Source organism: Sarcophilus harrisii, chromosome 3, assembly GCF_902635505.1.
Source record: "Sarcophilus harrisii chromosome 3, mSarHar1.11, whole genome shotgun sequence".
Lineage (NCBI taxonomy): Eukaryota > Metazoa > Chordata > Mammalia > Dasyuromorphia > Dasyuridae > Sarcophilus > Sarcophilus harrisii.
In genome coordinates, this window is record NC_045428.1 from 140,190,364 (window position 1) to 140,209,379 (window position 19,016).

The 19,016-nt window shown below is 32.8% G+C and overlaps 1 protein-coding gene across 1 annotated transcript in view; it reads left to right on the forward strand.

Moving 5' to 3' along the window:
• Positions 1-19,016, forward strand: part of GPC5 (glypican 5) — a 2,065,974-nt gene that overhangs the window by 1,409,962 nt on the left and 636,996 nt on the right. The window lies entirely within an intron of this gene.

A 19,016-nucleotide genomic window follows, 5' to 3' on the forward strand; every position in this document is an offset into this window, starting at 1 on the left:
ATGTATGAAAGGTTTTTTTTTTTTTTTTTCAAGTCATGGCATTGCTCCTTGTTTTGGTCTTTCTTTTTCCATCTGTAGTGGCTGCATTCACACAAGTCTTTAAAATCAATTAATAGTCATCACACACTATACTGATAGAGATGAATAGAATTCCTGATGAATATATTAAATAACAATCTCAGTTCAGGGTTAAAATCTTTTTTTTTTCTCATTAATACTATTGATTCTCTAGCTTTTGTTTTGAGTGACTTGCTTTAGTATCACTAAACAGCTATGAAGCAGTAAGGGTCTGCATGACAATTTTCTTGGCTTTGAGCTTTGACAGGTAATGAGTTTTGATTGTCCATTAAGATATAGTCCAACTATGAATAAAATGTAAGCCTTAGTGAATAATAGACTACTATAATGAATTTCTCACAGATACAATTTGTTCAAAATACTAGCTAATTTAAATTCTTTCATCTGAGTGAAGCTTAACTTTGCCTGTTCTGTCTTGTTGGAGATCCAAAGATCCGGAATCCTTCAGTGTTGCTTTTTTTTTAAAGCATTAATTAAATTCCCAACAAGCACAGTGGAAAATTCCAGAAGCTGTATTTGAAACTAAAATATGTTATTTAACACACTAATTTATTTTTGAAAGAATATTAACTTTGTTTCAGAGTTATAACCCATAACATAAATTATAAATAGATAGATAGATAGATAGATAGTTGTTATTTAGTTATTTGAGTTGCATCCATCATTTTGTGACCCCCACATGAGGTCTTCTTGGCAAAGTTGCTAATGTGACTTGTCATTTCCTTCATGTTCCTTCATATTATAGTCCATTTTATTGGTAAGAAAGCTGAAGCAAAAAGGGTTAAGTGACATGCTTGGAGTAACACAGGTAGAAAGTCTTTGAAGCCAAATTTGAGCTCAGACATAGTATGCTCTATCTACTGTGCCATTCTGCTGCACATAAATTTGATATGTGTGTATATGTATGTGTGTATACCCACATATACACAAGTATTTATACATTTTACATATGTATATGTACACACAGAAGCATATACATATCTGTATACTCTTCAAACACAGATATACATATATTCATTTACATATATACCTCCTTTTTATTTTTATTATGTCTTATGGAGACATCTCTCTTCTAAATAAACAATACAAAATTAATTAAGATCTTAAAAGAGGAAATGGTGAAGAGGAAAAGCATTTATTAAATACCTGCTATTTAATAGGCACTGAGCTCAGCATTTTGCAAGTATTATCTCAATTATTCTCATGAGTCTCACAGCAAGGTAGTTGCTATTATTGTCCCTATTTTATAGTTTAGTGAGACAGAGATAAAGCATCTTGCTCAGCATCATATAGTTAAGAAGTATCTGAGACTGAATTTGAACTGAAGTTGTCTTGTCTTCAAAAGGGAATTTCATTGCTCTATCTATGCCACCTGGCTGCCTGAATGTCCCATCAGATGTTTCAGCATATTGAGTGTTTGAGGGATGTTTACAACTGCTTTAGAAAAATAGGTAAAAAAGGCATGACAAAATATATATATATATATATATATATATATACACATATATATGTATATATATATACACACACACATATGTATATACACATACACATATACATATGCATATATAGTTATCTATAATCACACACACATATATATGTACATATATACACATACACACACACATATATGGCCCTACTATGCTTGTCTTCTGTTTCTCTGAAAGTAGATGGTATCATCCTTCATGAATCCAAGTCTTTCCATATTTTTCAAAATCTACCAACTCATCATTTCCTACATTACAATATTCCAACTTTGTACAATCTAGTTATTTAAATAGTATAAAACAATGTTGATTTATATGACTGACATGTAGTATAGTTTCTTTATTTTCTCTTGAAAATTATTAAATTATTTTAGCTTTAAATTATTTTAATTATTGAGGAGTGACTTATATTCTCATAAATTTGACATAGTTCTTTATGTATATTAGAAATAAGACTTTTATCAGAAACACTGACTGTAAAGATATTTTCTCAGCTTTGTATTTTCTTTTTAATCTTATTTCTGTTGGTTTTGTTTGTACAAAACCTTTTCAATTTAATGTAATCAAATACATTCTTTTTGCCTTTCATAATGTTCTATAGTCCTTCTTTGGTCATAAATTCCTCCCTTCTCCAAAGGTATGATAGATAAATTATCTCTCGCTCTCCTAATTAATTTATGGCATCATCCTTTATGCCCAAATCATGTACCCATTTTGATCTTATTTTGGTATGAGGTGTGAAATATAAGTCTATGCCAAGTTTCTGACATATTATTTTCCAGTTTTCCCAGCAATTTTTGACAAATAATGAGTTCTTTTCAAGGCATTCTCCAAATGATAAATGGTCAAAGTATATGAACAGACAATTTTCAGATGAAGAAATTAAAACTATTTCTAGTCATATGAAAAGGTGCTCCAAATCACTGTTGATCAGAGAAATGCAAATTAAGACAACTCTAAGATAGCACTATACACCTCGCAGATTGGCTAAGATGACAGAAAAAGAAAATGATGAATGTTGGAGGGGATATAGGAAAACTGGCACATTAAGATATTGTTGGTGGAGTTGTAAACAAATGCAGCCATTCTGGAGAGCAATTTGGAACTATGCTCAAAAAATTATCAAATTGTGCATACCTTTGACCCAGGAGTGTTTCTATTGGGACTATATCCCAAAGAGATCTTAAAGGAGGGAAGGGGACCCACATATGCAGTAATGTTTGTGGCAACCCTCTTTGTAGTGGTAAAAAACTGGAAAGTGAATGGATACCCATCAAGTGGGGAATGGATGAATAAGTTATTGTATATGAATGTTATGGAATATTATTGTTGTATAAAAAATGATCAGCAAGATAATTTTAGAAAGACCTGGAGAGACCTACATGAAGTGACACTAAGTGAAATGAGAAGAACCAGGAGATCATTGTACATGACAATAGCAATATTATATGAAAATCAATTCTGATGGCATTGCTCTCTTCAATAATGAAATGATTGGGGCCAGTTTTGATGATCTTGTGATAAATAGAACCATCTATTCATGGTCAGAGAAAAAACTGTAGAACTAAGTGTGGATCACAACATAACATTCTCACTCTTTTTGTTATTGTTCGCTTGCATTTTATTTTCTTACTCATTTTCTTTCCTTTTTGATCTGATTTTTCTTATACAGTAAGATAATTGTGTAAATGTGTTTACATATAATGCATTTAACATATTTTACACATATAACATATATTGGATTGCTTGCCATCTAGGGGAGGGAATGGGGGGAAATGAGGGAAAAATTTGGAACTCAAGGCTATGCAAAAGTCAATGTTGAAAAATTATCCATGAATTTTTATTTTCAAAACATATAAAAAGCTTTCAAAAAAACCAAAAAACAAAAACAAAAACAAATAGAGAGTTCTTATTACAGAAGCTGAAGTGTAGGGATTTATCAAATCCTAGATTACTATAGACCTTAATTATTATATCAGGGGACTGATTCTATTCCACTGATCCACTACTGTATTTCTTAGGCAGTGCCAAATGTTTTTGATGACTACTGATTTAAAACATAGTTTTAAATCTGCTATAGCTAGGCCACCTTCATTTGCATTTTTGCATTAATTCCCTTGATATTTTTGACCTTTTTGTTGGTCCAGATGAACACTCAATTTAGGCAGAATTGTCATTTCCACTATATCAGCTTGGTCTGCCCATGAACAATTGATAATTTTCCAATTATTTAGATGTGATTTTATTTGTGTGAGAACTGTTTTGTAAGTGTATTCATATAGTTCTTGGATTTCTCTTGGCAGATAGATACCTATATATTTTATTTTGTTTACAGTTATTTTAAATGAAATTTTTTTTCTATCTCTTGCTAATGGGTTTTGTCAGTAACATATAGAAATGCTGATGACTTGTGTGGCTATATTTTATATCTTTCAACTGTTAAAACTATGAATTATTTCAAATAAGTTCTAGGATTTTCCAAGTATATAATCATATCCTCTATAGAGGGTGATAATTTTATTTCTTCATTGCCTATTCTAATTCTTTTAATTCCTTTTCTTTTCTAATCGCTAAAGCCAATATTTCTACTACAATGTTGAATAATAGTGATAATTATGGACATCTCTTGTTTCACCCTGATGTTACTGGGAATGCATCTAGTTTCTTTCAATTACAAATAATGTTTTCTGTTAGTTTTAGATTGATACGGCTTATTATTTTAAGGAAAGCTCCCTTTGTCCGTATCCTCTTTAGTGTGTTTTTTTTTAATAGAAATGTGTGCTGTACTTTGTCAAAAGCTTTTTCTGGATCTATTAAGATGATTATATGGTTTTGTTATTGATATGGTCGATTATGGTAATAGTTTTCATTAAATGGCATGAGTCTTGCATTCTTAATATAAATCCCACTTGGTTATAGTATATTATCCTGTTGATAAGTTGCTGAAATCTCTTTGCTCATATTTTAAAATTTTTGCATTAATATTGTTTAAAGAGTTGGGTCTGGGGCAGCCAAGTGGCACAGTGGATAGAGTACTAACCCTGAAGTCAGGAGGACCTCAATTCAAATCTGGTCTCAGACACTTAATACTTTCTAGCTGTGTGACCCTGGGCAAGTCACTTAACCCCAATTGCCTCAGCCAAAAAAATAAAAAAAAGTTGTCCCTGTAATTTTCTTTCTTTGTTTTAGCTCTTCCTGGTTTAGGTATCAGTACCATATTTGTGTCATACAAGGAATTTGTCAGGACTCCTTTTTTGTCTGTTTTTCCAAACAGTATAGTTTGTATAGTTGTATAGTTGTTCTTTAGTATAGTTATAGTATAGTATAGTATAGTATAGTACAATTGTTCTTTAAATGTTTGATAGAATTTTCTTGTGAATTCATCTGGGCCTGGAGATTTTTTCTTAGGGAGTTTATTAATGGATTGTTCAAATTTTTTTTTCTAAAATTTTCTATTTAATTTATTTCATTTTATGTTAATCTGGGCAATTGATATTTTTGTAGATATTCATCATTTCATTAGATTGCTTGATTTGATGCCATATAGTTAGGCAAAATAGCTCCTAATTAATTGCTTTAATTTCTTTGTCATTGGTGCTAAGTTCACCCTTTTCATTTTTGATGCTGGTGATTTAATTTGTTTCTTTCCTTTTTCTAATGAAATTAACCAAAAGTTTATCTCTTTTGCTGTCTTTTTCATAAAATCATTGCTTAGTTTTAGTTATTCAATTGTTTTCTTAGTTTCAATTTTCATTAATCTTCCCTTTGATTTTTAAAATTTCTAATTTGACATTTAATTGGGTCTTTTTAATTTGTTCTTTTTCTAGCTTTTTTAGTTGTATAGCCCAAATCATTGATCTCCTCTTTCTCTATTTTATTCATGTATTTATTTAGAGACATAAATTTTCCCCTAAGAACTACCTTGTCTGCATTCCATAGGTTTTGGTATGTTGTTTCATGATTGTTATTCTCTTGGATGAAATTATGAATTGTTTCTGTGCTTTTTGCTGGACCCACTCATTTCTTAGTATTGGATTATTTAATTTCCAATTGCATTTTAATCCATCTTTCCTTGCCTCTTTATTGAATATAATTTTATTGCTTTGTTTTCTGAAAAGGAAGCATTTACTATTTCTACTTTTCTGCATTTGATTATGAGATTTTATTCCCTTAATGCATGGTCAATTTTTGTGTAGGTTCCACGTCCTCTTGGGAAAACAAATGTATTCCTTTCAGTTCTTATTCAATCAATGTTCTCCAGAGTTTTATTATATATGTTTTCTAGGATAATATTAACATCCCTAGTTGCTTCTTTTGTTCATATTGTGTTTAGATTTGTCTGATTCTGAGAGGAGAAAGTTAAGATGCCCCACTAATATAGTTTTGCTATTTCTTCCTATAAATTTAAAATTGTACTTAAAATTTTCTCTAGGAATTTGACTGCTCTTCCACTTGCTGCATATACATTTAGTATTATTGTTTATGGTATACTTTGTTCTTGTTTTCCACCTAGTTCTTAGAATCTACCCCACCCACTACCTTATCTTCTATCATTCCTACCCCTAATCTTAATAGTGTTTTTTTTAACCCACTTCACCCACTCCTTTTATCTTTTATCACCTTTCCCTGCTTCTCTTACCTTTTCCCTTAAGGTTTCTCCACCCCTTTATATGCTGTCACTCCCCTTTCTTTCCTCTTTCTCCTCCTACTTCTTTATAGGTTTAGATAAATTTGTATATCCAAGGGAATGATTATGTTATTCAGTCTTAAAACCAAAACGAATGAAATCAAGTTTCAGACAATTCTCAGCACCTTTCTTTTTTCTCTCCATTTTAATAGGTCTTTTGCACATCTTCATTTGATCTAATTTGTCCCATTATATCTTCCCTTCCTATTTTTTTCCAGGTCAAAACTTTTTCTACTCTTAATGTCTATTTCTTTGACATCATCACTTTAGAGTCCATTCACAACCATACCTCAGTCCATGTGATTCCCCACCCCCACCCCCCATTCTGCCCCAGAAACAGATACAATTCTCAAGAGTTTCATGTACTGTTTTCCTATCTAAGGATATATATTTCCTCCTGCTTACCTTTCAATGCTTCTTTTAAGCTGTGTGCTTGTAGATTGAATTTTCTGGATTTTTCAATAGAAATGATTGTCTCTTAGTTGATTGAAGATTCATTGCATCCCATAAAAAATTCTGCTTAGTCTCACTAGGTAGTTAATTCTTGGTTGTAACCCTAGCTCCTTTGCCTTTCAGAGTATGGTATTCTAGACCCTCTGATCCTTTATTGTAGAATCTGCCAGAATCTGAGCAATCCTTACTGTTAGTCCTTGATATTTGAATTGTTTTTGTCTGGCAGTTTACAGTACTTTTTTTCTTGAAATTTTAGTTCCAGAGTTTTGCAACAACATTTCTTAGGTTTTTCCTTGGAGGGTCTCTTTCCAAAGCTGATTGATGGATTCTTTCAATGAATGTTTTCTCATTTGTTTCTAGAAAATAAGGATAGTTTTCCCTAATGATTTCTTGAAAAATCATTTCTAGACTTTTTTTTTTTGGTCATGGCCTTCAGGTAGGCCAAAAATTTTTGAATTATCTCTTATGGATCTATTTTCCAGGTAGTCTATTTTTCCAATGAGGTATTTCACTTTTTCTTCAATTTTTTTTTCAATTTTTTTTCATTCTTTTTGGTTTGTTTGACTGATTCTTGCTGTCTCCTAGTCATTAACTTCCATATGTCCCATTCCAGCTTTTAATATGTTATTTTCTTCAGTTGGCTTTTTAAATGTATTTTCCATTTGACTAATTCTGATTTGTTTTCCTCAGTTGATTTTTTTTTTTTTTTTGCATTTGGCCAATTATATTTTTTAAGGAATTGTCTTCCTTTTCCAAGCTGTTGACTCTCTTTTACATATCTCTCATTTCTTTTTTTTTCAATTTTTCTTCTACCTTTCTTATTTGCCTTTAAAGTCTTTTGTAAGCACTTCCAAAAAGCCTTTTTGGACTTGAGGCCTATTCATATCACTCTTTGAGATTTCCTCTGTGGATATTTTGTCCTCATTTGAGTTGGTGTTTTGGTCTTCCCTGTCACCATAATAGCTTTCTGTGGGTCAAGGTTCTTTTTGGTTTCTTGCTCATTTTCCTTCCTTTTCTTTCAGTATTTCCTATCTTTTTTTTTTTTTTTTTTTTTTTTTTTTTTTTTTACTTTTATGATTGATCTCTGCTCAAGATAAGTTATTTAAGTTACAGAGTGAGGGACAATATGGAATAAAGAATTATTCCATGGTTGCTGAGCATTAATGACTGGATTATGATTCCCTTAATAAAAATAGGAAAGTATGGGGAAAGGATAGGTTTAAGGAAATAATGAATTCTCTTTGGAGATGTTGATTTTGAGATTCCCATGGGATATCTGTTTTAAAAGCATTTCAATGTAGGATTGAAGTAAATGAAAGATATCCAGGTTAAGTAGATAGAGCTTGAATTTGTATAGAGATGATAATGAAATCCATGGGAACTAATGAAGTCACTAAAACAAAAGTGGTCAGAAGAGATATAGAGTTGCATCCTATCTCTAACATTCAATAACTTTGCGTTCATTGACAAATCACAACCTCTCCAAGCCTTAGTTCACACCATAAAATGAGGATAATAATATCAGACCATCTCCCTCACAATATAACACTTAAATGAGATAATACATTTAAAGGCACTATAGAAATGTCTTCCTCCATTATCTTTACTTTGCTCATTCATATAATAATTAAAAAGCTTAGGATAAGAAAATATAGAAGATGGCGGAGAAGACACACGCGACTTTCTAAGCTCTTCTCTTACCCTCTTTATCAATATTATATCGAGCCTCAAAAATAGTCTTGACTGCTACAATTCATAAAGATAAGAAGTAGAACAACTCACCGGCCAAAGAAAATCTGCAGTCTCGCCAAAAAAAGGTTGGTTCTGGGGCCAGGGGGGAGATCAGCACAGACGGGGAGAGAAATTAGGTTCTGAGGAGAGCCTCAAACCGAAAGTGAAAGCACAGATCTCAGCACAAGCGCAGCCCCAACCCGCAGTACCGGGCTTTTCCTTGGGGCAGTTGTGATCCTGCACGGCAGGAGGACGCAGCCGGGTTAGCCTCCAATCTGCACAGTGGGGAGCTCGGCTTGGGGCCATAGAGCTTTTCCAGGGCCGATTTGCATTGGGCAGAGACACTGGGGCAGAGTTTGGGGCAGTCTGCGGTCAGCTGCTAATACTCACAGTCCCACAAGAGGCTCCGGCCTGGGGCAGTGACACTTTCACCCCTTAGTCTCTAGCCTAGGGCAATCGCTAACCCACTCAGCCCAACTGGGCACTTCGAAAGCTCGGCCAGTGCTGAATCCACTTCCTGTTTGGGGGAAGGGAAGACCCCACCGGCCTTCCCTTTACCTCAGAGTAAAGTTTAATCTTTCCCTGTTGAGAGGGAAAACCCCCCAGAAACTACCCCAAAGGTTTTCAGATAAAAAGAGAAAAAATTCGAAGCTTCACGAAAAGGAAGGCACAGACCTAAGAGACCCCCAAACAAAAAATCCCGCTTTTTCCTTCAGACCTCAGAAAACCTAAAATCTCAAAAGGAGTTGAAGATAAATGGGGAAAGGGAGAATTTCGGGCAAAACTTCCTGAAATACTTAAAAGAAAATTCCGGAAAGTAAAATTGTAATTGAAAAAATAAAAATTCACTGAAAGTAGGATTTGTGGGGAAGGGAAAAGACAAAGAACTCAAAAAAGAGGCTGGAATTAAAGAAAATTTCCCTAAAAAAAGGAAATGGAAAAATTCTAAGAAAAAAATTTTAAAACCCAATTGAATAAAAGAAAAAGAAAAAGCCAATGAAGAAAATAATTTTTAAAAAGAACTCAAAAGAAAAATGTTCAGAGCCCAAGAATGTCCTGAAAAACCATAAATTCTTCAAAAGAAGTTGGAAAAATGAAGGAAGAAATTGAGGAAACTTTCCAAAACAAGAGAAAAAAGAGTGATGTATTTTAAAAAAAATCATAAAGAGAATGGAGAGAAAGAATCAAAGAAAATAGGGATTGAAAGAATTACTAAATTTGAAAGAAAAAAATAAAAACCCAAAAACCAAATTTAAACTTCAATTAAAAAAAAAATTTAAAGCCAAAAAAAAAAACTTTAAAAAGGTGACAAAAGGAACCCAAGATCTGGGCCCTATAAAGGAAAAAACCTGAAATATTATTCCAAAACAAGAACTTGGATGACCAAGAATAAACCCCAAGTTTGGACTTTTCTTCCAGGAAAAGATGGACTTTTAAAGAAACAAAGAATTTCCATTTGTTTCGAAGAAAAAGCAAAAAAAATTTATCTCCACCCAAGAACCAAAATAAAAAAGGAAATTTGGAATTGTATTTCGTTTGAATACAAAAGAAACATTTAAATGATTGATGATATAATAAAAAAGGGAATTAAAGGAAAAAGGTGATAGAATAAGGGGAAGGAGGGAAAAAAAGAGGGAAACCACTCCCAAAAGAGGCAAAGAAACATATATCTGAAGGGAAAAAGGGAAAAATTTTGAATCTTACCTAAATGAGTTGGCCAAAAAAATAATTTGAATTTGTTTTAAAAAAAATTTCTGTATTAAAATGGGGAAAAAAGGGAAAAGAAAAGAGTAATAAGGGGAAGGAAGGGGAAAAATTCAAAAGGGGGGGATGGAGGGATTTAAAGGGAAGCATGTGGATACAAAGGGGTAAAGAAAAAAAGATTGGTAGGAAAATGTAAAAAATTGGGGAAGGAAAGGAAAAAATTTATAATTTAAGGAAGGAAGGGAAATCCAAAAGGGGGAGATGAGGGACAAAAAGTGGTTTAAAATGTTGTTTAAAGAAAACATTTAAAGAGGGAGATAAAAGAGAAAGGTAAAAGGTGAGGAAAATTATTATGTTAGGTGAAATAAAAAGAGGGGAGTTTTAAAATCCAGACAACAAAAGTAAAATTGATCTAATTAAAAGAGATAAGGAAGGAAAACTAAATCCCTAAAGGGAGATAAACAACGAACAAATTAATAAAAATATATGACCAATGGTATGGATCCAACTTCCTAAAGGAGGAAGAGAGTTAAGAAGAAATAGACAAAAACTGTAATAGAGGAATCTCAACCTTTGCACCGGAATTAGACAACCAAACCACAAAACAAATAAGAAAGAAATTAAAGAAGTAAAAGAATATTAGAAAAATTAGGTATGTTGGATCTTTGGAGAAAATTGAATGGAGATAGAAAGGAAATATTTCTTTCCCAGAGTTCATGGAACCTATTCAAAAATTGACCATATTGAATAAAGACTAAAATTAAATGCAAGAAAGCAGAAATAGTAAATGCTTTCTTTTCAGATCATGGCAATAAAACTACATTCAACAAAAAGAAAATAGACCAAAAGTAATTGGAAACTAAACAATCTCATCTTAAAGAATGATTGGGTGAAGAGCAAATTATAGAACAATTAATAATTTTACCAAGATTGACAATGATGAGACATCATCCAAATTTGGGATGCAGCCAAAGGGTAATAAGAGGGAATTTTATTCCAGAGGCTTTCAAAAAAACAGAGAAAGAAAAGATTAATGAATTTTTAACTAAAAAAACTAAAAAAGACCAAATTAAAAACCCCCAATCAAATACTAAATTGGAAATTTAAAATTAAAAAGGAGAAATTAAAAATATTGAAAGTAAAAAAACTATTGAATAATTAATAAAACTAAGAGTTGGTTCAGAAAAGCCAATAAAATAGATAAGCCTTTTGGAAATCTGATTAGAAAAGGAGGAGGAAAATGAAATTAAGTTTAAAATGAAAAGGAGAACTTTTCCACCAATGAAGAGGAAAGAGAAATAATAAGGAGTTATTTTGCTCAATTTTATCCAATAAATTTGATAACCTGGAAATGGATGATACCTCCAAAAATGTAGATTTTGACTAACAGAGGAGGAAGTAAATTGTTGAATAGTCCATTTAGAAAAAGTAGAACAGGCAATTAAACAACTCCCCCAAGAAAACCCAAAGATGGATTTAATGAATTTACCAAACATTTAAAGAACAATTGGCCCCAATGCTATAAAATTATTTGAAAAATAGGGAATGAAGGAGTCCCACCAAATTCCTTCTAGAAACAGACATGGTACTGATACCTAAACCAGGTAGGTTGAAGACAAGAAAGAAAATTATAACCAACTCCAGAATATTGATTAAAATTTAAAAAGATATTACAAAAACAGGAAACACCCAAGATAATACACTAGACGTAGGATTTATACCAGGAATGCAGGGCTTCAAATTAGGAAACTATCAAATAATTCCTGTTAAAACCAAATTAACAAAACCATATGATCATCTCAATAGATGCAGAAAAAGTTTGATAAAATCCAACATCCATTCCTATTAAAACACTTGAGAGATAGGAATAAATGGATTTTTCCTTAAAATAATTAGCAGCATCTATTTAAACCATCAGTACATCATATGTAATGGAGACAAACTGCAAACATTCCCTAATAAGATCTGAGGAAACAATGCCACCCAGTTACTATTTAATATTTAAAAAAACGCTAGCTATAGCAATAAGAGCTGAGAAAGAGATTAAAGGAAAAGAATAGGCAATGAGGAAACCAAATTATTTTTTGCCGATGACATGATGGTATACTTGAGAACCCCAGAGATTCTGCAAAAGTTATTAGAAATAATCCACAACTTTAGCAAAGTTGTGGTTAAAAAAACCCACATAAGTCACCATTCTTTATATATCCTAACAAAATCCAACAGTCAGGAGTTCAAAGAGAAATTCCAAAGAACTACGATAAATAAAATATTTAGGAATCTATCTGCCAAAGGAAAATCAGAAACTTTATGAGAAAATTCAGACCATTTTCACACAAATTTTCGATCAACCAATTGAAAAATATTAAATGTTTGGATAGGCGAGCAAATAATAAAGATGACAATATTTTAAAACTTATCTATTTATTTAGGCTAACCAACGATCCAAAAAACTATTTTAATGACCTGAAAAAAATAAAAAAAAGTTCAATGGAAAACAAAAGGTCAAGAATTTCAAGGGGAATTAATGAAAAAAAAATCAAAGAAGGTTTAGCTGTACCAGATCTAAAATTATATTATAGAGGCAGTTACCAAAACTATTTGGATTGGCTAGAAAGATTAGGATCAGTGGAATAGGTTAGGTTCAGGATAAAAGTAACAAAATAGCAACCTAGTCTTTGAAAACCCAAAGATCCCAGGTTTTGGGATAAGAACTTACTGTGATAAAATTTGGGGAAAATTGGAACAATATGGCAGAACTAGGATTGATCCAACTTAACGCCGTACACCAAGATAAGGTCAAAATGGGTTCAGACCTAGGAAAAGAATGAAATTATTAATAAATTAGAGGAACACAGGATAGTTTACCTCAGACCTTGGGAAGGGGAAGGTCTTTATGACCAAAGAGAACTAGAGATCAATGATCAAAAAAAAAATTTCGATTATACAAACTGAAAAAGTTTTTGACAAACAAAACAATGCAGACAAGATTAGAAGGGAAGCAAAAACTGGGAAAAATTTTTACAGTCAAAGGTTTGATAAAGGCCCATTTCCAAAATATATAGAGAATTAATCAATTTATAAAAATCGCCATTCTCCAATTGAAAATGGTCGGATAGAAAGAAATTTCAGATGGAAATTGAAAACTATTTCTAGTCATATGAAAAGATGCTCCAAGTCATTATTAATCAGAGAAATGCAAATTAAGACAACTCTAAGATACCACTACACACCTGTCAGATTGGCTAAGATGACAGGAAAAAATGATATTGTTGGAGGGGATGCGGAAAACTGGGACATTGATGCATTGTTGGTGGAATTTGGAACGAATCCAACCATTTTGGAGAGAGGGAACTATGCTCAAAAGTTATAAAATTGTATCCCTTTGATCCAGAGTGTTACTACTGGGATTATATCCCAAAGAGATTATAAAAGACCGTTGTGCACGAATGTTTGTGGCAGCCCTTTTAGTGGTAAAACTGAAACTGAATGGATGTCCACGTTGAGAATGGTGAATAAATTTGGTATATAAAATGGAATATTACTTTTCTGTAAGAAAATGACCCAGGATGATTTCAGAAAGGCCTGGGAGACTTACATAACGATGTGAGGAAAATGAGCAGGACCAGGAGATCAATATACTTCAACAAACCATATATGACCATACTGATGGACCAGGCCATCCTCAGCAACGAGATCAACCAAATCATTTCTAATGGAGCAGTAATGAACTGAACTAGCTATGCCCAGAAAAAGAACTCTGGGAGATGACTAAAAACCATTACTTTGAATTCCCAATCCCTATATTTATGCACACCTGCATTTTTGATTTCCTTCACAAGCTAATTGTACAATATTTCAGAGTCTGATTCTTTTTGTACAGCAAAATAACGTTTTGGTCATGTATACTTATTGTGTATCTAATTTATATTTTAATATATTTAACATCTACTGGTCATCCTGCCATCTAGGGGAGGGAGTGGCGGGGTAAGAGGTGAAAAATTGGAACAAGAGGTTTGGCAATTGTTAATGCTGTAAAGTTACCCATGTATATATACTGTAAATAAAAGGCTATTAAAAAAAAAAGGATAGGAAAATATAATTATGTGCATTGACAGCCTTAGATATCATAGGCTAGTACATCTATTAAATTTTCACTCGAAGAATAAAGTATAGGGTCACATGGACTACAATTCCTTTCCAGATGATTTCTAAGGCACTAAAGAGAGCATATGGACATACATACCCAGCAAACTAAAAATTTTGGATGCCTAACCTGAAGAAAAGAAAACTAAGGAGAGTGAAACCCTATTCTCAAATGTGTAAAAGACAATCAAGTAAAAGGGAATGAGATATAGAACTGTAGAACTCCAGAAGTCATGTCTAGGTCTAATGTTGGGAAATTACAGAAACACAGACTTTGGTTGAATGTAAAAAGATAAAAAAAAAAAAAAAAAAAAAAAAAACATCTTCTGAGGATATTTATAGAATCTTTAGTTCTAACTGTCTGATCATTAGTTTCTGTTGGATGATCTCTAGTGTAGATAACTCACTAATTCTTGAAGACTGAGGTTGCCTTTGTTACATTTAGATAGCTCTACTTATGGTAATATTTTTTCCCTTATACCATGCTTAAATATCTCTCTATACAGCCAGTTGCTTCTAATTCTATTATGGACAAAAGAGAATACATAAAGATCTTCAAATACTTAACATAGCCATGATGATACCCTTTTCTCTTTTTATAAAAGCCACAAGTCCCCACTGCTTTCAACCATTATTCACAGGCTGTGGTTATCAGTCCTCTGATCAATCTATCCATTGTTTTAAGGACTCTATTGTACCAACATAGAATTTAAATGATGCCTACAACATGTAACACTGCTATATAATTACTATTTGCTTTTTTCGGATAAGAACATTGTATGTATTTCCCTTTGTATCTCTTGTACTTAATGTAGTACCTAGCTATTAGAGAGTGCTTAATAAATGCTTTCTGACTGACCACAGCATAACACAGTGAAACTATTAACTACCTCATTCTGGACCTCTATGCCTTTATTAAGGCAGCCAAAGAATTCAATAACTTTTCTGTCTACAATGTCAATATTATTTCTTATTGAATTTTCAGGCTATTAAATGGTAATAATCTTTTTTTTTAACATATCCATAAAATATGGATATCTCTGTATCCAAGTCTCTATATTATATTCATGCAGCTATTTTAATGATAGAATAATATCATTCACTGATGTCTTTTAAATTTTATGTTAAACTCTTTACAACGATCTAATCTATTAAGATCATTTTGGATCATAGTTCTTCTATCTACTAAATTGTCATTTGCAAATTTGATAAACCTGTCATCATATACATCATACACATCATACACAAAAATATTGAAAAGATTGTTGGATTCTGATTTCACTGAACTAGAGACTTACTACTACTTGTGTGTATCTTTTCAAATGATTCATGAAAAAAATACAAAAAAAAATACTTTATCAGTATCTTGATAAAATAAACAGAAGCCATTAAACCAATAGTATAGAATTTAAGCAAACCCAAGAACATAAGTTATTGATGGAAATATTTATTTCTACAGAATTCTAGGATGATTATAAAGAAGGTTGGTAGAAATTAAGTTTCAAACAACATCTTCTACCATATGGCACAAGAAGTTCAAAATGGATTTTCTTTCTGAATATAAAATATCTCACCATAAAAACTAAAAGAGAACAAGATCATATAACTTTCATAGTTATGACAAAGGACAGAATTTTTAACCAAACAAAAAACAAGGGTAATAATAAAAGACAAAATAGGTAATTTTGGCTATATAAAGTTGAAAAGCTTTTTGATGAATTAAATCTATTAAAACAGAATGTGAAGAGGGATAGTAGAGTGGGAAAACTAGTTGAGATAATTATTACTAATAAACATCTGATACCAAAAATATTTAGAAAATATATAAATATAAATCCTAGAAATATTCTCTGATAGATATCAAAGAATATAATAAAAATTTTGAAAACAATTGTCATTTATAAACAACCACATAAAATATGTTTTAAATTACTAATTAATGGAGAAATGAAAACTGAAATAGGTATAAGGTTTCATGTCACAACATGCAATTTGGTAATAATAAAAAATAGTGGAAACTGCCAACTTCTTCCCAAAGATGTACAAAGACCTATATGAAAATATAAAATTTTGAGGAAAGAAAATTATTCTTCCAAGTAGGTGAAAAAAATAATAAGGGGACAAAGATAAACAACTTATTTTAGAATCTTGCATATGACTAATACTACCTAGTGTAACAAACTTTGAAACATCTATCTGTTAAAAACAACATTCTTGACACTGAAAATCAAATATCAAAGAAAATTTATTAAAGAAGAATCTTAAGGAATCATCTTAATGTTTCTGGCCAGAAGCAGGCCCCACTCCTCTTTGGGAAGTGGGAGCACTGAGTACAAAAATAGGGGAACCTTTATACTTGCTCGGGTGATGCAGCTCCTCCCTTCCAAGAATGGTTTGATCCATTTTATCCAGGTTACAGTCTTTCTGATACGCCCACTTTCTGATTTCCTCTTAATGGGTAGAAAACATGCCTCCCTCCATCATATATCCCATGTTCAAAAATGACAGAAAACTCCTCCTCTGGTGTGTGTTGTTTAATATTCAATTAGTCTATTAAGCAGGCAGATTAGTAATTTGTTCAAGTCCTGTCATTAACCCCAATTAGTTTGGGCTGGATGAACTATTATCTTAAATTTGTGGTTTTCTTAAAACCACAAGAGTCTTTCTGATTGGTTGAATCCACCTTCCTAGCCTAGCAATTTCTTGTTTGCTCAAGGCTTCTATTGATTACTTAATTATTTTGTGAATCCTAATCTTTCTTAACCTCTCACATTTAAAACCTTTTGGTCAGTGGTACCCATTATCCCACACTACCTTAAAGCTTGCAACACTGTGGAAACCCAACTTTTCAGCATTTCTCACAATTTCTCCATTTCCTTTTTAATAAGGAATCGGTTTCCACATCTTTTCTGTTGCCCCTTCTTGTTTTCCATAAAAGGAAAAAGTTAGGACATAATTAATAATCAAAAACTGGTCCTTCAGGTTTCAGTCTGAGAACTCATACATATAGGATAAAGCATCCTTAGCTCTGTTTTATAGTTGACAACCAATTATCCAGCAATGATTCCACCTTATAGCCATTCAGGAATAATTAGATAGGTTTTTATTGACAGGAACTCTCCTGGGGAACTGAGTCAGAAGGATCCCACCTAAGCAGAGGCCAAGGTTGTCTTTCCAACTTTTGCCCAGATATTAACCTCCACCTATAACAGCTCAAGATCAAATTATTTTGAGTAGATAGTGAAACATTTCTCTCATATGGTGGATTCAAGAGGTGGAGTCTGAGCAAGGAGTCCTTTCAATGGAAGTTCTGACATACAAGTAGATACTGCCAGTATATAGCCTCAGAAACCTATTCTCCATCTGAAAGGATGGGACCTCTCCTTCCCTCTCTGAGTAAGGCATTCCATACAACATTTCAAAGAGTGATAATCCTATATCCTGCCTAGGGTCTGTTCTGACTGAGAAGTGCTAGTGGCAAACATTTTATCCATCCTCCAAGTCAATCCTTTCCACCAACCCAAAACAAGGAATACTATGTTAAAGGAGGACTTTGCTGACCCCAGCTACTGACTCAGCTCAGAGGATAAGCTTCCACCCATCTACAATTACTAGCAAATGTTTAAGTTTCCCCATTAATGGCATTTAAGTGAAATCCACCTACTTCACTTTGGAAGGGTCTTAGCAAAATTTCTCTTTTCCCCACCCCCCCCCCTTCATTTGTTTCCTCAGGACCTTTTTGTTAACCTTCTGGCATATTACACATTTTTTCTGTGATTTGTTTTGCCACAGTATAAATTCCAAGACACCCAAGCTATTTAAGAATCATATCCCACAGGGCCTGGGTTCTCCAATGACTCCCCCTATGGACAATTCCCATCAGTTCTCGTTATTCCTTTGTTTAACATTTTGAGAGTACCCACCATCCCTTCTCTTCTGTAGTAGCCCTTAATTTAGGCAACTTTTCTGTTTCCCATTGATTAAAGATGGGGACCATTTTGGGATGATTTATTTGAGCTTTTAAGACTAACATGAGGTTTTCTTTGTCACTTAGCCCAGCACATTTGATGTATACCATCACCATTTCTGAAGGTAATAATACATTTTCTAACACTTGTTTGATTAGTTCACCATGAGTCAAATCATTTCCCTTACTATATATGAGATCGCGTTCCTCCCAAATTTTCCCCAAAGTGTGGCCTACCTCATAAACATATATAGTTCCTTCTTTCTTACTCAGTTTCTTAAGGGTCTGATTTAGAGCATAGATTTGGCATGTCTGTGATGACCAATTCTTTGGCAGGGATCCAGACTCTTAAACTGACCAATCTTTACCATTTATGATTACAAAACTATTCCTTCTCTTTTCTTTAACCACTCATGAAGATCCATCTATAAACAATCGTTCTCCTGTTTCTAAAGGAATATCACTCAAATCCAATCTAACTTTGGTTTAGAAGTCTATTACATATAGCATTCAGACAACTATGTTCAGGTTCTCCCTGACTTGATTACAATTCTCAAACCTTAAAACCAAGTCATCTTTTTCAAGCAGAAATGATTCCTATTTTAAAATTCTTGAATCAGTCATTCAACAATCTGCCCTTTGGTTTAGGATAGTCTTAACTTGATGTGAGGTGCTTACTATGCCACCAAAATCTGCCATCCTGGTGGCTCAACTCAGGGCCTATGCTCTAGGCTTCCAGGCCCACCATGGTGGCCCTCAATAT